Source organism: Eulemur rufifrons, chromosome 15 (genome assembly GCF_041146395.1).
Source record: "Eulemur rufifrons isolate Redbay chromosome 15, OSU_ERuf_1, whole genome shotgun sequence".
Classification (NCBI taxonomy): domain Eukaryota; kingdom Metazoa; phylum Chordata; class Mammalia; order Primates; family Lemuridae; genus Eulemur; species Eulemur rufifrons.
Window position 1 is genome coordinate 100,704,589 of NC_090997.1, and position 24,426 is coordinate 100,729,014.

The 24,426-nt window shown below is 47.7% G+C and overlaps 1 non-coding gene across 1 annotated transcript; it reads right to left on the minus strand.

The window, feature by feature from the left end:
• Positions 1 to 1,849: 1,849 nt before the first annotated feature.
• On the minus strand, positions 1,850 to 2,039 carry LOC138396230 (U2 spliceosomal RNA). The gene has a single exon (XR_011235685.1). It is a non-coding gene; the product is annotated as a U2 spliceosomal RNA (small nuclear RNA).
• Positions 2,040 to 24,426: the final 22,387 nt, after the last annotated feature.

A 24,426-nucleotide genomic window follows, 5' to 3' on the forward strand; every position in this document is an offset into this window, starting at 1 on the left:
TCAAACCCCGCAGGCCTGGTTGCTTACACGGGCATTTACTTTCTCGTGGGCCTGGAGGCTGAAGTCTAAGATCAAGGTGCCACCAGGAGTGGTTTCTGCGAGGCCTCTCTGGCTTGTAGACAGCCGCCTCCTGCTCTGCCGTCACTCGGCCTGTCCTCTGGCACTGACAGCGGGTGAGCGCCAGGGTCTCGTCTTCTTCTTATAAGGACACCACTGTAGTCCTAATGGAGTAAGGTCCCACCCTTGGGACCTCATTTAACCTAATTCCATCCCTAAAGTCCCTATCTTCAAATATAGTCACATTGGGGGTTAGGGCTCCAAAATATGAATTCGGGGGGGGGGGGCCAAGTTCTTACAAAAGTCTGCACTTTTTGTGGGTCCACTTCAGAGCCACGGCCTGGGGGAGCAGCTGAGGGATCCCAGCTATGTGGTCTCCTTCAGGGTGGAGTCACACCCTCCTCAGAGTGTCCCCAGGCTTATCAAGATGGAAAAAGGTGATTTGCCAATTATTATTCAAATTTTTCTGGGGTAGCCTTCTTTGTTCTTCTGGCTTCCAGAAGAATATAAATGTGCAAGCAGGAAAGCCCTCAGGGCCCTGAGGAGTGTGGAGGCTGGTAAGCGTGTGGGAGGGGTCCAGGCAGCTGAGTTCAAGGGCCAGGTCGGTTGCCCACAGGCTGTGTGACCTGGGGTCAGTCACTCGGTCCTTCTGAGCCTCGCTTCCCCACATTCCGGATGGACCTCACTGGGCTCTTGTGACAGAGGCGTAGCTGAGACAGCTTGTATAGCGCACCTGACCCTTAAAAAGGACTCAAAACCCTTAGACGGGCTGGTGGTTGGCTGTACGACTGGCCCCTGGTGCAAACACTGGGTCCGAGCTCAGACTTCCTCTCCCTCGGCCAAGTGCTTAGATAAACCCCGACAGCGTCCTCAGGGTCCCCAAGGCACTGCTACAAATGGAACGCCTGCCCGTGTTGTGGGTCTGTTGTTGTCAACATTCAGTTAAGGCCGGGCGCGGTGGCTCACTCCTGTAATCCTAGCACTCTGGGAGGCCGAGGTGGGCGGATCCTTTGAGCTCAGGAGTTCGAGACCAGCCTGAGCAAGAGCGAGACCCCATCTCTACTAAAAATAGAAAGAAATTATATGGACAGCTAAAAATATATATAGAAAAAATTAGCCGGGCATGGTGGCACATGCCTGTAATCCCAGCTACTTGGGAGGCTGAGACAGGAGGATCCCTTGAGCTCAGGAGTTTGAGGTTGCTGTGAGCTAGGCTGACGCCACGGCACTCACTCTAGCCTGGGCAACAGAGTGAGACTCTGTCTCAAAAAAAAAAAAAAAAAAAAAAAAAAAACATTCAGTTAAGTTAGAGACACGCTTTTCCCCGGGAACTTCGGGGTGTTGGGGGAGGCAGTGTCCCCTGGGAAGCAGGTCCTGATCTGGCCAGACTGGTCTGAGAGCAGCACTGTCCCCAGGGCAGAAGCAGAAGCTCTGAGCAGAGGCCCCATCACTGCCATGACTTGGCTCGAACCTGGCCATTTCCGTGTCTGGGCTTCTGTTGCATCCACTATGAAAGGGCACTGAGGCCTCTGGGTGCCGTGGGGACAGGGTCCCATGTGTGGTTTGCAACACTGCTCCCACCCCTGACCTGGCGGATCAGCTCCAGCTTCTCCACCTTCCTGCCTCCCCAGCCAGGCCCCAGGGAAGAGAGCACCTGCAGCTTGGTGGGCAGGCAAGGGTGGCACCGGCACGCGGGAGGGTGTGTTGCCCAGTGGAAGGGGTGCCCCCGATGGACCGACCAGCCTCTCATGGAATCTAAGCTCTGTTTTTTTGTTATTAACTTACCCTATGGGGGGGGTGCACCGTTCCTGAAGTACTGCAGTATCAGCTGGCTGTGTGCAGTGGACAGAGCAAGCTCCTATTCCACCTCCCTGCTCCAAAACCCCATTTAACATGCTGTCCTCCGACAGGGGACATACCAGATATTAAACTGATAAGAACAGACACCACACTTGATCTTAGCCAAAAGGCTGAGAAGCGATTGAGCTCTACTCCTTGCTGTGTGCACCTGGCTAAGTGCCTGAGTGTCTATAGGCCTCAGTTTTCCTTGTCTGTAAATTGGGCACAATATACATTCTCCATGATGCAATCATGAGCATCTCCTTAAATCCCTGGGGTGCTGACCAGGAGCTTGTGGTGGCCAGAACAGACCCCTCGTACAGGGGAGTCTGCACCCTGGAGCAGGATGTGAGGTCCGTGCTGTTTGCACCCGTGGCGGGAATGTGCTGTCATGGAGGGGGAGAGGTCTGGCCGGCTCTCAGACTAAGGCCGTTGTCATCACCATAGCTGCTGTGGCTCACAGAACATCTGCTCTGCCAGGAGGGCAGGGCAGCCAGCTGTGGCTGTACCACCCTCTCCCTGTCTCTCATGCTCTAGCCGAGCCATTGACCCTCCCTTCACCTGTGTCGCTCATGGACGCTTGGCCCTGGAAGAGAAGCTCCGCCTGCCAGCAGCCCCGCCAGAGCATCCCCAACCTGGCAAAGGTGCAGGAAGACAGAGGCATCCCCCAGAGGGACCTCTAAACAGGCATCCTCCCAAATGGCAGCAGATGTCTGCTTCCCGCCTGAGTGAGTTTTGCTTTGCTCAGAAACGCAACACCTCATTGACCTGTATAATCTTTGGAGTTACAGCGGCCTGACTGGGAGTGCGCCATTTCAGAAAACAGTCTCGGCAACTCCTCTCTCTACACAGTTTTCTGTGTGAGAAGCAGCCGAAGGTTTGTGTTTTAGGAGAGAGAGCAGGTCATTCATTCTGTGTCCCACGGTAGCGATGACATCTCACAAATCCAGGCCTGCATGACAATCTGACCCTCCGGACGACAAGTCAAATGCACCGATCACGTCTACACCGCAGACGCCGGTGACGACCCAGAGGCCTGGGCTGAGCCGCATCTCAGGCTGCACCAGAAAGAGAACTACGTGCCATTCACGACTGTGCCGTGAGCAAAAGGGAGAAGTGACACAAATGCCACAAACGTGACCTCCTAGTCTAGCCCACCATCGAGGCCTCAGCGGCCCCCCACGCATATTGCAAGGCAAAGAAAGCAGGTGCTCCTCCGCCAGCCGGACAGGGGTCCCACAGCGACACACCCGTGCCCCGGCTGAAGGAACTGAGGCTACGGATAAAGGTCCTCCCTCCTCCTGCCCTCCTCGTGCCCGAAGGCAGAGTCAACAGTCTTTTCTGAATTGAACTTCTTTCTAAGCCCAAGGGTACGACCGGCACAAAAACAATGTCAGTTTTATCTGTATCTGTTTTTATTATTCTCTTTTATACAGATTTGGGATAAATGACATATAAACAGAAAAGAAGAATCAAGATAAAATCTAAAAACTAAGAGTCCGGCTGTGTTTGGCCAGTTCTCTTGTGTGCTTGCCATGTGATTCATCTGTGAGAAAAGCTCCAATTACATTAAATTATGAGTAACTTGGTGGTGTCCAAACCAAGGAATGAAGAAATCTTGCGACACAGCTTTGTTTTCCAGGGCTGAGTTTCCCAAACAGTGAGCTCGAGCAACCCTCGTGACCAAATTGGCAGTTCCTGGCGCCCAGGCCGCCCTGACCCAGGCCCGGTGGGGAGAAGCCGCTCTCCAAACAGCGAACAGCGAGGCGCAGCGGGAAAATAGCCCCACCCAGCCAGGGGAGCAGCCGGCTGTTCCCAAAAATAAAGATCCCAGGATGCTGGGAGCGTCTCCCCACTGAGAAGCTTAACTGAAGCCAGAGCTGGGTGGACCCCGCCCACCAGGAGCATCTCCTGTAATGACATAGGCCGTGGTGAGCTTTGCTATTTAGTGAAGCAGAGACATCCCTTCCTGGTTTTTGTCCTGGTCACACCAGAAAGGAGGGAAGACAAAGTAAGGATGAGGAAGCTGTGCAGACTCTGTCCTCTAATCTTGACGCCAGGAAGTGGTGGGTGAGACAGCAGGGATCACGAAGTAAAATGCCCATCGCGGTGGCTGCCGTGCTTGAAGCAACTACTGCTGTAAGACCAGGGCCGTCTTAAGTCCTGTGTGAGTTTTTCTCACTTACAATCAGTGGGTCCACCGGATGGGTGACACTGTGGCTCCAAGCCTGATGTTTCTTGCCCGAGGTCCCTCGTCGTCACGGCAGCCCGTGTTCTTTCTGCCGCACTAGGAGGCGAGCCCTGCGTCTGTGATGGGGAGAACAGCAAGAGAGAAGTGGGCAAGGCCTTGTCACCAGGAGGAGGGAAAGCTTTTAGCATGGGGAAGTTTACTCTGAAAATGTTCATGCTCGTGTGGTTTTCTGCAGAGGTGTTTTTTTCTCCCTGATGCATTACATTCTAAATTCAATGCCCTGGAAGATCTTGAATAGACAGGACGAAATCCATTAGGCTTGTGATTTATAGCTTTTCAGCATCTAGAAGGCGCGACTCTCAATGTGAAATTGGTTGCATACCGCAGCGCATTTTAGAAATTTGTCTCGTTTTACCAGTAAGTGATTTATGCCATACTTCCATTATTGCTTCTTTTTGGAAAGAGGGGAAATAAACACAAAGCAGATTGAATGTCCAGTATCTTTGTGGATCCCTGCTCCCCACTCCGGCGGCCGTCCCTGTCGGCTCTGCACTCGCCAGGCTGCATTTTATTGACTGGACAGCAATGGCTGTGGCATCTGGTTCATGGTCAACCAGAGGGCTGTAGCTGGGGTCTGTTCTTTAAAGTACCTTTTCTGGAGGTCACAAGAGGAGAGCTGTTGGGATTGAATGGGAGAGGAGCCTTTCCAAGTTCTCAGGGTAGACCAGCCCTCCCTCATCACTCCTTTGGCTCCAGGGGCTGAGGTCCACAGCATTCCCATGAAGCCAGTTCCTGCTGAGCACCCAGTTCCAAAGAGTCACCTGCCAGGGGAACTGGGCGCTGGTCAAAGTCCCTTAAACCCATCCAATCTGACGCAGGTGCTCTCAGCTCAAGAGGGAAAGTGTTTTGATGTTTTCTTCCTAAGTCCTAAGCTGCAAAAGTAATTTTTTCTTCTACTCTGTTATTCAAAGGTCAAATCTGTTTCTCCAATAATTACCTTCTTTTTAGGCGGGGGCTGCCATAGTGAAGGTACAAACCACTTCTTTTGTTATCTTCATCTGATAATAAGCTCTCTAACCACAATTCCTTTCGTAACATTGGTGTAAGTACTCTGGACACAAGGTCTGCGTCTGAGTCTGTGGTCAACAGCAATCTTCAGTCTGTATCCCAGTAGTAACCAGATGTTGCAGCCTCTATAATTACCTTTGTTGCACGTTCGTGTTTCTCCCCAGGTCCTCTGAACTCCAGCAATGACCGTCCCCCAGCGCTCCGCAGCCATTTTGCTCTAGACTACCGCAATTTTAGCAAAGGGTTTCTCTTTGCCTTTTGTCACCTTGTGGGACAGGCAGGGGTGAATGACTTGAAGCTCAGGGAAAGCACAAGACTCAGGTCAACTCGAATGTAATGCTCACTCAAGGATTCTTAGTCTGTTTTTTTCAAGTTTTTATATCTTTTACAAAATTACTACAGGGGCATAGTTCAGGGCCCTTCATATAAGGATTTACACCAAAAAACAAATCCTCATAAAATTCAGTACCTGAAAATATTCATCTAGCAGCTTTTCTTTAATCGGTCAACGTGAACTGCTCAATCTGTCAAACCACCTTTATGTCCTGAATGAGTAACGTCTGGAATGAGCCCTAAATTTATCCCTCTCACCCTAAGCCCCTGTGCGCGCCTTCTTATCTCTGTTTTCACTGTCCTACTTTATATATGCGTTAGTATTTTAAGCCACCTCAAAACCCTCTTTAAAGTAGACAGGGCATAAGTAAGGAAAAATTCTTTTTCTAATACTTAAAGTTTCCTTAATCTTATGAAACCACATTCTCTTAAAGGAGTGGTTCAGAAGCATATTAAAAAGAAAAAATCCCTGAGCCTGAGAGAGCGAAGCTCTCACTGTGAACTAATAACTTCAGGTCTGTTCTGCAGCAAACTCAGCTTCTGTCATTTCATTTCTCAGACTCCGGGTTTCCCCTCTGCCAGCCTGTCTGGCCCAGGCTCGGCCCTTGGAGGTTTCTCCAGGCACCCAGGAAACAAACCTCGCAGTGGCTGCCAAGAGCCTGGCGGGCTTTTCTTGCTTGGGTTTGGATGAATATTTTATACAATAAGTCTGAATATCCTTCAAAAATGGAGCCCAAGGACTCAAGATCAAGGGAGAAAGAAGATTTAGCTCCCAATACAACTGAGTAGTAAGGACATTTCAGCCTCGGGAAGCTTCAAGCCACATCAGGGGTGCAGGGCCCGGGCTGACATCTCCCTCCCCCGGTCTAAAGTGTTTTTACTCATGATACCTCTGAGACCAACCATGTGGGTTTTTCCTCACACCCACCAATCCCCCATCTCTCAGACACCAACTGGTTGTCCTACAATTCAGTGCTAACTGCCTGGAGTAAGCGCAGACCACACAGGTTAAGGGCTCGGTCCCCTGAGACCACCCCCACCTCAGACACCGGTCTCAAGCCCAGGCCGCTGTACTTCTGACAAACCAGCTATAAAGTCAGGGAGTTCCCACAACCCCTCTGCAGTTTCGATAATTTGCTACAATAGCTCACAGAACTCAGGAAAGTGCTTTACTAATGTCAACTCAAAATTCACAAAACCTATAAATTTGGCAAGGAGAGTTTTATTTCCTAAAAAGGTTGCAACCTGCAGGCTGGGAAGTGGAGCCTTTGGCTGAGACTGAAAGCAATCACCTCAAAGGAGTGTCAGTGGGAAAAAAAGCCAAACTCTGTAAAATAATTTTAAAGAGATTTACTCTGAGCCAAATTTGAGGACCATGACCCACAGCCATGCCCAAGAAGCCTTGACCAAGTGGACTCACTGTGGCTGGGTTGCAGTTTGGTTTTATACATTTCAGGGAGACAGGGGTTACAGGTAAAGTCATAAATCTATACTCAAGAGGCATATAGTGGTTTGGCCCGAAAAGGTGGGCCATCTCGAAGGGGGGAGCTTACAGGTTATAGGTAGGTTTAAAGATTCTTTGGTTTGTGATTGGTTAAAGACATGAAGCTTTGTCAAAAGGCTTGGAATGTTTTAACATAGTTGCTGTTTATCAGAGATAAGCCAGCAGACATATATTTGTTGTGTAAATTGAAGACCTACAGGTTTGTCTTGCATAGACTTAGGCCAGTTAGTAGGTTACAAAGGATGTCCCCAAAAAGGGAGGGGGGCATGATAAGGCAGGTCTGATCTCCCTCCTCCTGGCAGGCAATTTAGTTTTAGGATATTCCTTTGGCCATGAGGGAGTCGAGGGAGTCCCTTTAGTCAGCCGGTGGAGGGTGAGCCTTAAAATTTTTAGTTCACAGGAGGAAGTGAGACAGGAATTTATGCTGAACTGGTTAGCCCATTATACATATTTAACCGGTCATAGAAGGAGCTATGCATGTTCATGAAGGGGGTGCACGCATGCATACTAACCAAACATGCATGTCACGTATGTCCCATGTTCACTTTGGGGTGGATGCTTAACATTTGAATGTGTTACAGTTGGGCCCTACACACCAAACGGCAAGCAAAGGACAAGAGGTGTCCTGTGTGTAGCCTCCGTAGACCAGCCAGCGCCAGTGTGTGGAGAGAGCTCCGTCAGGAAGGCCCACGTGGCGAGCCTGGCCTGCGGCCGGTCACAGGGATAGAAAGGGAGGGAGTTCAGACACAGGGTCAGGTAATTGGCTGAAGTCAGAGATGGAACAAATCTTCCAGTCTTTGTTTCTTCAGGGCTGGTTTCTGCTTAACTCTTAGGAAATAATCTGGTAAAAGTGAGGAAGGACATATACTAAGGCTAATTATTTTGTTTTTTGTAGAGACAGCATCCCCTATGCTGCCCAGGCTGGTCTCGAGCAGTCAAGCTGGCCAAAGGCATTTTGTTTCTGACTAACTGCCTCACCCATTATCTTCGTGTTCCTGGAATTTGTAATGCAAACAATGTATATCCAATCAATAGCTTATGTTATATTAATGTAAATTCTTGGTAGACAACTTAGGAGCTGCCTCTTCGTTTTCCTTAAAAACCCACTTGTAACTGCTGCTAATTGGAGTGTATATTCAGGGCAACTTGAATCTATGCTCCCTGGTGGCCATCCTCAACCTTTGGGCTTGAATAAACTTTATACTTCATCATATTTTCTGAATCTCATTATTTAAGGTTGACAGTTTTGATGGAGTTTCCATTATGCAGGCCCATTGATCCAGTCATTTGCCATTGTTGATTAAGCCAATCTTCAGTCTCTCTCCCTTCCCTGGAGGTCCAGGGGTGGGGCTGAAAGTTCCCGTCTCTAACCACACGGTTTGTGTTTCTGGCAACCAGCCCCTACCCTGAAGCAATCCAGGCCCCCTGCTCCAGCATTCATTCATTAGCATACCAAAAGTACTCTTATCTTGCAGGGAATGCCAAGGGTTTTAGGAGTTCCACGTCAAGAACCTCAACCAAGACCACATTTATACAGTTGACCCTACATACCTACAGGTTTCACATTCTAGGCTTGGATCAACCACAGATCAAAAATGTTCAAATTAATTTTGGACACTTGATGACAAAAGAAAAAAATTTCAAAAGAAATAATAATAAGAATTCAACAATAAAAATAATACAAATAAAAAACAACACAGTACAGCAACTATTTACATAGCATTAGGTATTATAAGTAATCTAGAGATGATTTAAAGTATATGGAAGGACTGTGTAGGTTATATGTAAATCCTACACTGTGAATATAAATAAAATGTAAAAGCTGTTGGAACCCCTCAAACACTTCATGCTTTGAAAGAGATGTGACTGTGATCGGAGTCACTAGCCTGTACTTTAAACTTCTGCCTCTTGGATTATATATTAATTCTCTTCCTCATTGTTCTCATCCTGTAAATGACTAGAAGGGACCAGAGACCAGACGTCTTCCCCTTCCAATCACTGACCTTTGTTGTAGATTAATAGCCTTCTTTATTGTCATGTACCTGTCTCAGACCATATGGTGCAAAAGACTCCATGACTCTTTCATCTTCAGTGTGGAATGTTATACATAACGCTTCTGGAAAGAAAAAGACTGCTTTGACTAATCAGATTACTATAACTATGCATTAAGCTTTATGTAGAAAGATGCTAAGATTCTGTCAAGCTTCCCAAACCTTATCTATATAAATGACCCCAAACTTCTATGCTTTGGAACACTGACTTCCATTCTTTGGAATCTGTGCTTCCTGAAAGGCCATTCTCAAACTTCGCACTTGAATAAACTCTCTTTAAACTGGATTCTGACCTTTTTGATTATTTTAGGTTGAAAACACCATTTTATATCAGGGGCTTGAGCATCCAAGGATATTGGTATCCGTGGGGGTCCTAGAACCAATCCTTAAGCGATATAGTGGGATGACTGTTGTTGTATAACCACCACCACACAATTCAGTGCCTTAAATGTGTCTGAAACAGATTTCTACCTTGTCTTTGCATCTACCCTGGAAACGATGGTTTTTTAACTCGGCAGTATATAAATTCACATTTTCTGTTCTCCACAACAAATATGACATCATGGTGCAGCTCAGAGCAATGTTATTTTTTTTCCCCCCAAGGTTAGATCGTGCCTGTGATTCCTTGCTCCGGTCCCAGAGGCATGGATGGATTCACCGAGGTTTGCTTCGAATGTCACATTGCTATTTACAGCAGCAGAACAGTTCCTTCTGCAAGGGCCTCTGTTATCTCTCCTGGTGCCCCGGCTGTGCTAGGGAGGAACAGCTGGCTCGGGGCTTCAAGCAGGTTTTAAAGACTGTTCTGCCTGTTCATCAGTGAACCTGGGAACAAATGTTAAACTTTGCCCTTGATTATTCTTCCTGTTGAAAATGAAAGATGTCTAGGCTATTTTTCTGGCCTATTAGTCTTCACACCTTCTCCAAAGGCAATTTCTTTAAAATGTTTTATCAGAAACCTGATGTTAAAACTTTCAGTTATTCCCAATTTTCACCCAGCCTTCAGCTTGTGGGCCTGCACTACTACAGTTGCTAGGACCATGGGAAGGGGCCTTCTCAATCTTTCCATAGGCTCAGAAAGGGACGGTTCAACCTCCCCAAGTCTCCTCAGCAAGCAGGAGATGATCCCTGCCTCCAAAGGGGACTTGGAATATTCCAGAAGGCTCGACCTTCAAAGGAACCCCAGGCAGTACAGCAACAGCTAAGACTGGCCGTGGGTGTTTGTCGTTAGGATAATCCTCCTATTCAGCTTTGTCAGGCTGGACACCACTTGTGAATAGAGAAACTACTCAGCGTTGCATAACAACAACCACAATAATTACCCAAGACACGAATGATGATAAAAATAATTATGAGGATCATCATAATGTAAATAATGATCATTTTAAGGGAGATAATATGAAACTAAAAAGATGGAAAATAAATACATACATAAAATCTTAATAGTGGGCTACCTGCAGGTGTCAGGGTTACATTTGGTTTGGGATTTATTTTTGAGTGTGTGCTCTTTGATGATCTCCTCGTTCTCTGCATTGAGCTTGTGTAATTGCACTAATTGGAGAAGAAATGTATATTTTCAAAAACCATTTAAAGTCGTATGCTCTGTCATATTGAATAAAACCAAAATATTCCTCTCTAAAATACTGGGGATCATTGAGCTGAAGAAAGTTAAAAACAGGGGGACCCTCTACCCCTGCCTCTGCCCGATAGCAGGACAGCAGTTTACAAAGACAGAGTCTCCCTGCCCCCTCTCTGCGTGTCTCCCCTGCAGATCAGCCCCTGCGTAGGGCCCGCTTTCAGCCCGGAGACAGCGGGCACGGAGGATCTAGCAGCAGCGTGACTGTACTCTGCCCATAAACTGACCTTCCCGCACTTTCCCACCTTTCAGAAGCCTGAAGATGCTCTCTTCTTTGTCTTGTCACTATAAGATTTATGGCTCTTTGTTAAAATACTATTTTTTTTAATGCTGTCTCTCAGCAGTATCATAAAATACTGTTTAGGCAAGGCCCCTACGCCACCGCCTTGAGAGAGAAATACTTTGGCACTGAGCCCTCTCCCACAGGAGGGGTACCGCACATGGCAGTAAACTACGGGTTTTTCTCCTGTTAATCTGACTTTTGTTTTCAGGAGAGCATCTCAACTAAGAACCTGAGGGAAAGAAAAGAAATTACATTTTCTCCCCTACAGTATTATGTTCAAAGCAAACAGCACCTTTAAGAAGAACGTACAAACCGGGCCGTGGCTGAGGCCCGCCAGCAAGTGAAGGGCAGTCCTTCCCAGCGAGGTCGGGAAGAGCCTCCTGCCAGTGGAGTTGGAGGGGCGGAGATCGAGCCCCAGGCGTGTCCCCATCCTGACACACTGATGGGACAGTGCCAGGTGAGGAAGTTAGGTCTTCAAGATGGATGTCCTGAGGAAGTTGACGGTCAAAGGCCCAGAGAAGAGGAAGAGAGCTGAGCCCTGGGCCCCCAGGCCTGCGAGTCTGAGGCTTCTGAGCTCAGCTCCAGCAGAGGCACCTGCGTCAGCCCAGGCCTGGGCCCCTCCCCGCAGGGCCCCTCGGCCCGGAACTGCTCCAGAAGGAAGTTTATCCTCTCGTGAGAACTTCAGTGTAAATTCTAACCTCGGGAGACACTAGAATTTAGCTTTTGTTAGATAAGGATCAACACAGTTTACTCAGAAAGCCTACTGTGCCCAGACAGTTCTGCATTTGAAAGTCTTTATTCAATTGATGTCAGCGTGTAACCATGGGATTAGAAATCCCGAGTGGCTCAGGGTTCCGTGGGTGAAGGTCAAACCCTCTCTCCGTGCATGGCCACGTTGCCCAACTCCAGGCACACCCTTTACCTTGCTTTCTGTGTGTCCAACTCCAAGGGCTCTGTCCACATAGAACTCAACGTCCTGGTGCCCCTAGAGTTGTGCAACGCGTTAGCCCAGGCTCTTTCAACGGAGGGGTGTGGATGGCTCTTGGCAAGGAAGGAATCCCTCTCACATCTCGTTTGACAAGAAGTGGGTGTCAACTTGTGTTGCTGACTCAATGACAAGCACAATAAAGTCCTCAGTAAAATTTAGCTGATCAGGACTCACACGCCAGGCGCTGGAGTGGTCCCAGCCCCGCCCTGAAGCACACAGCCCCCCAGCACTGGGAGAGGAGCAAATGAGTGTCAGGTGGGCTCCCAACAGCATCTGCCACACTTTGCCTCTAGTCATCAGAGTCTCCAAAAAGATGGGTTTCCAGAATCAACTAAAGCACCCCGTACAGTGGGGAGCACAGACTCCCAGGAGCTGTGAGCAGGAAAATGAATCGGCAATCGGAGAAGAATTCATAGCTGTCATAGTTTTCCCACGGTCAGGGCCTCTGCCAGGGGACTGTCCTGTGCCCATTCACTGCTGTCTCAGACAGCTTTGGTGGCCTGGCAGACGGGGGTGTCTGAGGGACAATTTAGAAAGGCCACAGGTCTTCATTCCATGGGCCTTGAGTCCTGGCTTTGTCACTTATTAGCTGTGTGACTTCAGAGATGTTATTCAACTTCCCTAAGCTTCAGATTAAAATTGAAGTTAATAATACCAACTTTATAAGATTGCTGTGAAGGTTTTTTCTAACCAGATAAAGTCTCTAGCACAAAATAGGTACTCATTCAATTAATCTTAAACACTGGTGTTCCTAAGCATCACCTGAGAGTCTAGCTAACCATGCAGATTCCTGGGCCGCACACCCCAGACATTCTGCTTGCCTGCATCTGAGTCCAGAAAGCTGCATTTTCAATGACCGACTGCAGGTGGTTCTGATGTAAATGATCACGGGCCACACATTGCAGTCCAGTATCGCTGCTGCTGTTGGTTTTATTGTGCTGTTATTAGATGAAAACTGAGCACGACAAATATCTCATGCAACAAGAAAATTCATCTTCATTTTAATTATCTATAATTAGCTGTATTCCATTAAAAACAATTAAGACTGCAGTTTTTGACATATGCCATGGCTCATTGGTAAATGCTGAATTCTAGTAGCATTCTTCCGGCACAAATCCACCAAGCACGCAGAACTAGGGATGGAGGGAGGCCACCCCCAGAAGGAAAGACAGATACCTCAACCTTTGCAGCCAATGTAAGACTCTTACTAAAAATCACATTTCTAGCAGAGAACCTCCTTTCAACGTCTGTCAAGTCAGGCCCCACCGGCTCCATCATTTTGTCTGTCCAGTTCACTTCCCGCCCAAGGAAAGGTAAAGTGCCTGGAAGAGCAAAGGTGAACAGCCCTCTTCCCCCCCTCCCCCCTCACCCCAGTTGGCTCTGCTGATGGTCTCAGGAGGATATAACACTATTTATTTCCGATTTCCAGCCTCTTGGTGTCCAGCAATAACAGCACTGCTAGCTCTAAAATCTTTGCTGCTGCCTATTACTGCAAAACCAGAAGAGAAAACATTTTGCGGAAGCTCTGACTTCTAACCGGGAAGAGATCTTCCAGCCAGCATGAGAGCCAGAGGACATTAAGGATGACTCAAAGGAAGAGAGAGGGTGGGGGAAGAGTGTGTCGGAAAGGAAGTTATTACAGGCTGGGAGAGGTGTGAGAAGGAAAAAGCAGAGGCCAAAGCCGTGTCTGACGGCTATGAACAGCACTAGGCCTATGCTGCCTGGCTGAGAAAAGCCTGGCAACAGGCAAGTTCGTGAAGAAAGTTGTTGAGATGAGCATGATCAGCTGTTCTTTTCCAAAAGGACAAACCATGGGCAAAATGAAATGAGATGAGAAAGGAGGACCTTTGGTTTAAGTCCAGTGGGTCCAGGAATAAAATTACCTGTCTTGCTAGGTTATTCTGAGAACTAGACATTATATATATATCAAGAGCCTGGTATACACTAGGTGCCCAATTTGTAGCAGCAACTATCATGGCTGCAGCCGGGTGTCAATGAAGGCTGAAGCCCTCATTGGTAAAGAAGCCATTTTTGCTACACTGAAACTCCAGGCCTGGGTTTTTGTATTTTGCTTCAGAAATTTTTCCTCATTCTCTTCTTTCATCTCCAAACATAATAAAGTCCTCTGCACAGAAAGCTTTCCCGGATATTAAATGACATTGTTGTTGCTCCTTCTATGATCTGTTGAGCCAGGAAAAGAAGGCTTGATTCTCACAGCCCTGTTTGATTTTAACCCAGGAAAAGTTGACTTGGAAAATTTGGCATTTCCATTCTGCCTGGAGCGATTTTAGCCTTAAATTTCACTTTCCTGAGCCACGAAAGAGCAAACCACAAAAATATCATGTTTTTCTTCTTTTTATGCACCTAAGGACAAGAATATGAAAGATTTATTTACAAGGGGGAAAGCGGGGTGAACAAATGCATGCACAGCAGGGCTGGGGGCAGAGAGGCTGACCCCCCTCACCAATTCCTTCAAGTGCCACCTGGATCCCAAACTGCCCTTTCTCTTTCCCCACCTGTGCATCTGAAGGCATGGAAACAAATACATTTAGAGAAGAATTTTCAATCTCGTGTAAACACATGACATAAATGCTCTGTTATTCTTCATCAAAACCCGCTCGCCCTGGGATTTTGGTTCTCCTGTACGTCATACGAGCACAAAAAGACAAATATAGAATCCAAAACGGGAATCAGTAAAAACAAACAGAATATTGAAATGAACAAATGGCATCCTGCCGGTAGAACCCCAGGAATCCAATGTTGTACAAGTTACTTTTTAATTTACAATTAATTATCAATTTTTCACTCAATCTTTCTGTGAAGCCTTGAAACATGTGAAGGGCATTTCTCCCCAAAGTGGAAGTGTTCTAAGATTGTGCTTGCAGGTATTCATGACACAAGGTGTTTCTCTTAAGAAAAAACACTAAAATGCAAATTTACAAAACAGGTAAGTTGTGGTATTCTACAGCAACAGGACGCTGGGCCCAGTTAACAAGTCACGCTCCTGAGTGTCTGTCACCAGGCAGAAGACCACATTGTCCCTAGACACTAAGTACCAAAGGCTATGTTTCTGTCCAGTGGAGTAGCCTGTTCCAGGAAGTTCTTCTTCCTGCCCAGCGGAGGGACAAGACACCCTGGCACCCTCAGCCCAGGGCAAGGCACTGACCAGAAAGACAGACGGATACGCGATGGCGGCAGACATTTCTGCAGAGCTTTTCAGAGGGAATCAGACTCCTTGGGAGTTAAAGTTAGGACAGATTGTTATTTGAAGTGTGACTTCTGAGTAAGCATATTTTCTGAGAAAGAGAATAAAAACCTACCTAGAGGAAAGTGATGCCCCAGCACAGAGCAGCGCAGGAGCGGCCAGACGGAACAGGACTGCGCGGGTGTGCGCATGCGCACGAAGACGTCTCCCTGCACAGAGACGGTCCACGGACTCTTAGCCACACCTGACCAAGTCAGGGCTTCCTGGAGTACTTCACATCTTGTGAAAACCAGTCAAAGCACTGAGACTTCACAAGCACGGGGTAGAATTCACTGATCATCAAATCTTGTGAGCAGTTGAGCTTTCTGTCCCTTCTTCATTCCAATCAGCTTGCCGTACGTACAGGAGTTAAATATGTCATGAAAAGTCATTCTTTTAATAATTCCTGCAATAACGGTATTAACGACTCACTTAAGGCACATTGTAACACTGCCTCAAACTTAAACTCATCTTCAAATGACAAGGCAGCTTTATACTATTATTAAGTGATACCTCATCAACACCTGATATCAAAAATGACTCATACCAGAGTTCGTTTAAATATAAGATTTGATTGTCGTGCACTACAAAAACAAAGTAATGAAATTCTTAAACCCATGTAAAGCATGCTTATGGAAAATATGAATCCTCTTCATTAGTATTAAGGATGTAAAACAAATAATATTATTAGTAATATCTAACATCTATTGAGCCCCTACTATGACCAGACACCATGCTAGGTTATTGCTGGATGTCACCGTCAATCTTTACTGGAGCTCTTTGAGATGAATGCTATTATTACGTCATTTTCCAGTTGCGAAACCGAGTCTCAGAGAGTTTAAGTAACTTGCCCATGGCCACACAGCCACTAAGAGGCAGCGCTGGGGTCTGAATCCAGCCAGTCTGAGAACAGAACCAGAACTCTCAAACATAGAGCCAAATAAGAGTTTTTTGTTCTTTATGCTGTCAAACCCAACCTATTTCATTTCAACAAAACATCATCCATCATATTAAATTAACATTATTGATCTGAATTTTATTGGTTTTATCATTTTTTAATAAAATTTATAAACTTATCTTGGTTTTATAATTATATTAGATCTACCAATGTAAGGACTCTGTATTTAGTTTCAGATTTGTTCATATTGAAGTAACATGAAACATAATTTAACATTAGCTATTTGTGAGACATTTTTCCTCTTAAAAAGGGCCTATATTTTACTTGTGTTTTACAAACACCAATGTAAAATAAGAAAAACTGCCCCTTACCACAAACTTGTCTTCTGCCCAAGATGACATTTTGAGCACTAAAAAATATTTTACCTGTAGCTGATAATTCATCTGATTTCTCATTTTCATTTCCAAAAAGGCTTTTCTCCTGAGAGTTTAAGGAGTTGTGTGGAAAATTTCCAACAAATTAATATTTCATTACACTATCAACATCCTAAGAATTGGGAGGAGTTATGAAAATCACATTAACCCTCATGCCTATAATCCTAGCACTCATAGGAGGTTGAGGCAGGAAGATCACTTGAGGCCAAGAGTTTAAGACCAGTGTGAACAAGACCGAGACCCTGGCTCTACAAAAAATAGAAAAACTAGCCGGGCATGGTGGCATGTGTCTGTAGTCCCAGCTACTCAGGAGGCTGAAGCAAGTGCATCGTTTGAGCCCAGAAGTTTGAGGTTGCAGTGAGCTATGATGACACCACTGCACTCTAGCCCAGGCAATAGAACAAGACTATTTAAAAAAAAAAAAAAAAAAATCACATTAACCACAGCATGGCTTTCCATGGTATCTTTCCTCTCAATATTGCAAATGCTTTCAGATACATTATCTCAATTATCTTCTTACATCCTAAGGAAGTAGGTAGTGGAAAGTCTCTTTGTTACAATATCACAGAGATCTAAAGTACAGAGAAGTTAAATAAAACTCACAAGAGAATTCATGTCAAACAGTGAATTTGATATACTCAATTACTATTAGAGTTTCAATTAGATTTCACATCCCAGGGGAACTCACATACTGATTCTGTGAAACCATCAGATGAAGAGGTCTCCGCTCCATGCACGTCTGCTGTTCCCGTGATTAGAGGGGGAGAGGGTTCAGAGCCATGGGCGATGGGGTGTGGTCAGAGTCAGAGTCTGGTTTGACCCTTAGCTTTGAGACTTACTACCTTTGATACCCTGGGAATATTACTTACCTTTGTGGACCTCAGTTTCCTCATCTATAAAATGGAATAATTATAGTACCTACCTGATGGAGTCATTTTGATAATGAAATGAAATAATGCATGCAAAGTGTTTAGCACTGGCTTCATACAAGGTATATGCTAAAGAAATGGGAGTATTTACCATCAGTAGTGGCAATTGTGCTAACTTGTATTTCTGCTCAGAATCTATGCAGATTTTCCCTTCAAAGTGGGCTTCAGGCATTGACACCACCCAAATCTTAAAAGAACTCCTGCTGAGGTGGAGGATAGAAGAACTAATGTGAGCAGGGGATGCAGCAGCTGTCTGTGAATAGAGACGATACCTAATTATGGTTACTGTTTAGGGTGCTTTCAGATTTAACTCACTGGGGTCTACACAGGGGGACTTAGTCTTGCATGGAAAGGTTAGAGGACAGCAGTTTCAGGGCTGATTAATTCAGCAACTCCAATGGGCCAAGGATCCAAGGCGTTTGCATTTCTTGGTGGACCAGACCAGGTGGATCAGTTTTGCCTCGGGCTGGCTCCCTTCCTCCCCACAAGGTGGTTGCCACATCCCACGAGTGGAAACAGCTGTGACGAAGTACAGAGGAGAAAAAGGATCTGTCTCCTTCTTTCTCTCTCTATTTTCTAAGGCACAACAAAATATTTGCAGAAGCTTTCAGATTTCGCCCAATGTCTCACTGGCCAGAACAGGTCGTGTATTCACTCCTATACCAGGCACAGGGGCCACCATCATCACCCGGGGTCACGAGATTCTGCGTCCAGGGCAGGCGACAGGAAGCACCCGGAGGACAGACACCGGGAAGACGCAGGGTTCTGTCAGCAAGGGAGACGTCGGGGTGGCTGCCAGATGCTCCACCAACGGCGTCGAGAAGGGAGGAAAGGGGCTACGCAGCCGTGCAGGAAGGCGGGCACACGGCGGGGACATGTCTTAACGGCTCGTCCCTTGATAGACTGTGACTCGAGACCGCCAGTCCTGCAAGGGCTCAGAGCCGCAGCCCGGGAGATCCTTTCCTCGGCTCCCTCACTTCCCCCCGCGTGACATGTCTCCACTGGTCTGACTGTCCTCGGGTCACCACTTCCAGGAAACTGTTCCGGAGGTGGAAACGTCTGCAGGAGCAACAAACTCGGGAAAAGGAAATACTGCCCTGCGCCTGATGTTCCTGTACTGCCGGGACCCTGCTGGCTTCACAGGGCACCTGGGCTCAGCGTTTCCTAGTTGAGCACCTGGAAGGAAACAAACATTGATACATTGATGGTCCTGAAAGCAAGGCCAAAAGACTCCTTTTACCCTATAGTGTACTTCCGACCCCAAATCAGGGGACTTTAAAAGAAAACTGCTAGGGGTCGAAGTTGCCCAAGTTACTCTGGGTGTATCATTATTACCCCAGGGGTGGTCCAGGTGCCCCGAGAGCATCTCCGCACTGCCCTGGACATCTCCGAGACAGTCACGCCCCAGAGAGGGCCCTGGCAACATTTCCTCTCTTGCTGGTTGACGGGAGAGCTCCTGGAATTGAGGATTTCCCCCAAGGCCATAAATCGTCCACAGGTATGTGTCACAGGTAGGCCCTGCTCCTCACATTTGGAGTACAGATATAATGGCACCTCTTTTTTGCTTTCATTCAATTAACCAAAGTGTTACTGAAAGTTTGGCACTTGTCCCCGAGGCTGCATCACAAGAATAAGGACGGGTGGTTTGAGGAGAAGCAAAGAGTTTTATTGATTTGCTAGCAAAGGAGGAAGATGGAGACTCCTGTCTGAAATGCCATCGTCCTCATCATATTGACTAGAGGTGATGATCCTGATCAGCCCATCTCGCTGAAGACAATCCTGTGACCTCCACCCGGGACCCCCCAGGTGGGTCTGGTTGGGCTGAACCAAAAGACATTACCCAGCCCCTCCCAGCCATTGGCCTGAGACAGGGATACAGGTTTTAGTTCTCCAAAAAGAGTGGAGATGTTTTAAAGAGGCAGAAAATATTTTTGCCATTTTTCAGGCCATTCTCTCTGTTACAAAAGACCTTAAATAAAAAGCAGAAAACTTCTGAACTGCCTAAAACCAGAGCACAGCTGCTTGGGCCTGGAGGGTTCCAGATACAATCTCCAAAATGACCTTGACCCCACACTCTACCCACTCTGCCCCAAAAGAATCGTCCAAACCACTCACAGCAACCCATTTCCCCTTGCCAGCGAGCAGCTTAGACATAAAATAGACACGTGACCTAGCCCTGACCCCTGAGATGGGAAGGGAACCTGCTGGGGGCGCCCAGGAAGGATGTTTTCTCTCCTAAAATAGAGGATTTCACAAGGTCCAGGGAGAAATTCTCTCAGCCATCTCTCTTTCCTAGCGAGCTCTCTTGGCATCGTGTATCTGAGTGTCTGTCGCTCCTCCCTTCCTAGCAGGGAACAAGATGCATCTAGGATAGACAAATACCAGCTCAGAGTTTGTAGACATTGCTCTTTGACCATGTGGAGCAATTAAACTGATAGACTGGCATAATTTTAGAGTTTGCCTTTTTTTTTCTCAAAGATTAAAGGAAGAAAAGACCCCTTTCCTTCAATTCCATTTAACCCACTCGGGTGATAATGTGACAATGTCACTTATTTAAGCTTGCATGTGAGAGATTTAAAAGCAATTGCCTGAAAGAAGTTGCTTGGCGTCTTGAAAAGAAAGCACTGCTTCAGAGTGATTTGGATTTTTCGTTCCCAGGAAGGAATAAGCGAAGCTAAACGCTTTTTATCCTAAAAGTGCCCTTTCCCAATTTCTGGGATCATGGCTGCAAGGCAGAAATGGAAAATGATCCCTGGGAGGCCTGTCCAGGGATCACATCTGTCCCCTCCGGCTCTGATGTGCTCAGACACTGCAGCCAGGTGGGGCGGAGCTCAGGTGATGTGGGAAGATAAGGCCTGAGTCACACTCATGGGGCTTTTCGGCTGAAACCAGATTTCCTCTCAAGTACCTCCTTTGAGATGAGACGGAACATCAGCTGACTGACAGGACGTTTGCCAATAGTAATATCTGGTGACAGTAAATGTCAGTCTCCCAACAAAATTTTGATTTTATTTCATTAATACCATCCCTACTGGTGTGATTGAAAGATGTAGAAAACATACACCACAGCACTCTGCAAATTGCAAAGCTCTACCTCAGCATGATTCCCTGTCTTTGTTCACTGCAATCCAGTGTGCCATGTCTGGGGACAAGAACTCCTTTGTCCCTCTATGCACAGAGTTCTTCCGATTTGAGGTCCTGGTTTATGCTCTTCCAAGATTGTCAAAATGTCTTGCTCCTTGATTTTGAGGATTGGAATCACGTGGGGACCCCTGTGGCTTCTAACACAGCAGATAGTCCAGCCGCAAGTCCCCAGGGGCCAACAGCGTCCAGCTCTGGGGAGGTGCTGCGTCCTGCCAGGAAAGGGCGGAGATCACGGGAGTGGAGTGTTCCAGCAGGAAGGCAGTCATGCCAACACGCAAAGGAAGGCAGCTGCAAGCCCCAGTGCATCAAGAGTACCCAGATAGTCCAGCCCCTTTTGCCTGCCTTGCCCTTGGACTTCAGCTGTGATGCCCGTGGGTTGCATTATCTCACACATCCCCATGCTAATTTCTGAAACAGCAATGACTTTTTTACACTCCCCCTGCTTCACTAGTAAAAATCAGGAGGATTAAAATCCTAACATATACACTGGTGAAGGGAGTCCAGGAAAGTGAACTGTGAAGCAGAACACGGAAGCCACTATAGCGCCCCAAAATACTCAGTCATTATAATAGTTACCATTTATTCCCCACGCGCTGGAGGCTTGACAGCCACTTTTCTCAGGTAAGCCGCACACTCGTCCTAGGAAGTGGCTGCTTTGTGGAGTGATGTGCCCAAGTCACGTGGGAGAGGCAGCACCAGGATTCAAGCTCAGGGTCCCCGTCCTTGGCCACCTCATTCTGTGACCACTGGTAAGGTCATTCTTTCAGCAAACTGCTATTGACTTCCCACCAGGGTCCCTGCACGCCCCTGGTGCCAGGGACACAGAGATAAAAGGCACAGTCCTTTCCAAAGAAGCATAGAGACTAACAAACAGATGGTCACAGTTTGGTATGGCATGGCCATGACAGGGAAGAGTCACCAGACACAAACTGGGAGCACGAATAAACACTTCCGGGAGGAGGTGACAGGAATAGTCCTGCCAATGGCCTTAATGACACCATTCATTTTACCACCGTGTGCCAGAAAATTGTCATAACCTACAAGGACCACAGATGTTGTGGTGCCCCCTCCCGCTTTGCAGCGCCCACCTGTGCAGCTGTCCCTGCAAGCTCGCCGCAGAGCCCAGCTAGCAAGGATGACGAGGACGAGCCGGCAGTCAAAGAAGGTCATGGGGGAGGGCTGTTGTGGGGTGGGGGATTTCAGGTACTGGGAACAGCTCCCGCAAAGTGGGGAGGCCTCAGAATTGTCCCTACAGCTGGAGCATGGGTCCAAGGAGGAACAGTGACAAGAAGACTAAGCAGCAGACAGGGCCAGGTCCCCTAACGGACCTTTGATACCATGCCAAGGAGAACAGACGTTATTCTGAAGAGAGTGTTTGGGAGAATGTGCAGGGAAATGGCAACGTCACAAATGTGATTTCAGAAACAACACTATTCCAGCAGTATGGAGAATGAACTAGAATGCATCAAGTCTGGGGAAGGGGAGAGCAGTGAGGAGCTTCCTGCCAGTCCAGGAGAGGAACGACAAGGGCCTGTGGAAAGACAGTCCTGGTCGGGGCAGAAGAAGGGGAGGATCCCGAGTCATTAAGGAAGAAGAACAGCTCAGATTTACTGACCAAAGGACCATGACAGGCAGGAAGCAAGGATGACTGGAGGGTTCTGGCTTGGGTCACCGGGCAGATGGTGACACCGTTCGCCCTGGATAAGCTCCATGAGGGCGGCGCCGTCGCTGATGAAGGGCTGCACGGTGAGCATGTGTGCAGCGACTGGCACGCGGTGGCCACTCAGCGCGTATTTATGGGATGGACGGTAGCAGGACGCCTGCGCGCGGGACGTGACTGCACAGGTGGAGCCGGAGCCGCGGAAGGGCCGGTCAGGTGAGGATGTGCGGCAGGAAGTCGCACCTACCAGACTGGAGTTCAAAAGAGGGACTTGAACCGAAGGTGGGGCTGTGGGGAACACGGCATTCGCGTCCCGGGTCAGGGGAGCGGAGACCAAAAGAGGTCACGGTCAGACCCTGGCAGACACCGCCGGTTAAAGCGCCAGCAGAGGAACACGAGCCCGCAGGAGAGGTTTGAAAACATGGCAGGAAAGAACGGTGGCGTAGGGAGTTTCAAGAAGGAGGGGGCATCACAGGCCCTTGGGGGGCCAAGTGGAATAAGGACTGAAATTTAGCCACCGAGTTCAGCAACAGGAGATCAGAAGCCGCAGAGCTGGCAGGAACACGAGGCCCGCCGGGCGCTGGCGGAGTCAGATGGGCTCCACTGGAACCGCAGGAACATGGGGCTGGGACACAAACCAGGCCGGACATGCTGGAGGTCGCCCAGACGGGCTCAAGAGAACCCATTGTTAAATTTTCAGGAAATGTACATGTCAGGGCTCTTTTCATCCAGAGGAAAAAAAAAAATTATTCTCATTTACCACCATACCACCTAAACCAGGCCAGAAGACCCGCCCCTCACATTTCTCCCCCAGGGAGTGTCCAAGGCCCACATCACCACGTCCAGGGAAATCACGTCTCACCCAGAGTGGCACCAGTCTCAGTCAGTCTAGAGAAGCTGGTGTAGGAGACAGGGTGACAGCCAAGGATTCCACGAGGATAGCGCTTAGCTTCGGGGGATGCCAGTCAGGGCTCTAGAGAGCTGTCTGTCCAGGAGTAGCTGCAGAGCCCGCCAGCAAGGGCACAGAGGATCCAGGGGCTGGGAGGAAGTAGGTTCCAGCTGCCTGGCCCGACATTCAGAGTTGGGTTCAGGCCGGGAAGAAACCCAGGATCAGGGCAGAGGCCAACCTGGTGGGCTGCTCACCTGCACTGTGCTTGGGTGGGGGATGGAGAGCATCACAGACTTCCCCCAGCCCCTCTCCCTAATGGGGAGGGGTCGTCAGGATACCTCCAGGCCACTTCTCATTGGCGCAGGCCTGGCCCATGTGGCCTGCAGGCCACTGGGGGACACCAGGCTGGGAAAGGCAGTATCTGGCAACCAAGCAGTAGGAAATGAGATTTATTTAACACCAACAAAAAGACCTATAAAAATAATTTTGCAAAGAGCTGATGGATTATATGAATCACTGATGTATGAATCACTTGTTACAGTTGGTGGTGTGCTGAGGCCTGGGAGCTGGGGTGCATTTTCTATAGAGAATTAAAAAATAAGAAGAAAACCACCTAAATGGTCTTCTTTCTATTATTGCCACAAACAATGGCAGTCCCACACCTACACAACTAGTTACACCCCAGATATGTAGTTTTGACAGTGTTCTAGGTAATCGGTTGACTGTATTAGAATAGCTAACGTGTTCTTCATGAGTTCCTTTCTCTGGTGTTAGTTTCATTACATCACTTATTTTCAGGATGTTGGAGACATGTCTTATTTTTCTATTCAGATGACATGTATCAAGCAGTCCACGATGTGCTGTCTGTCATTATGCTTGGAGTTAAAGAGCACTCATAAAGATGCAATATGTGCTTTGGAAAAATCAACAAAGAATCTTATTTTGTGTGCAGTAACATAGTCAGAAACTGGTTATGAGTCACCACTTTCCCATTGTTCTAGCCTTGTACCCCACATAGCAGAAAGAGGTTTTAAGCATAATGGGGGGAGGAGGGGGCTTTTGAAAAAAGACATAAGCACATGGGACACGAAGGATTGGTCTAGAGGCAAGTTCTGGCGGCTGGGTGCGGTGGCTCACGCCTGTAATCCTAGTAGTCTGGGAGGCCAAGGTGGGAGGATCACTCGAGGTCAGGAGTTTGAGACCAGCCAGAGCAAAAGCGAGACCCCAGCTCTACTAAAAATAGAAAGAAATTAGATGGAAAACTAAAAATATATAGAAAAA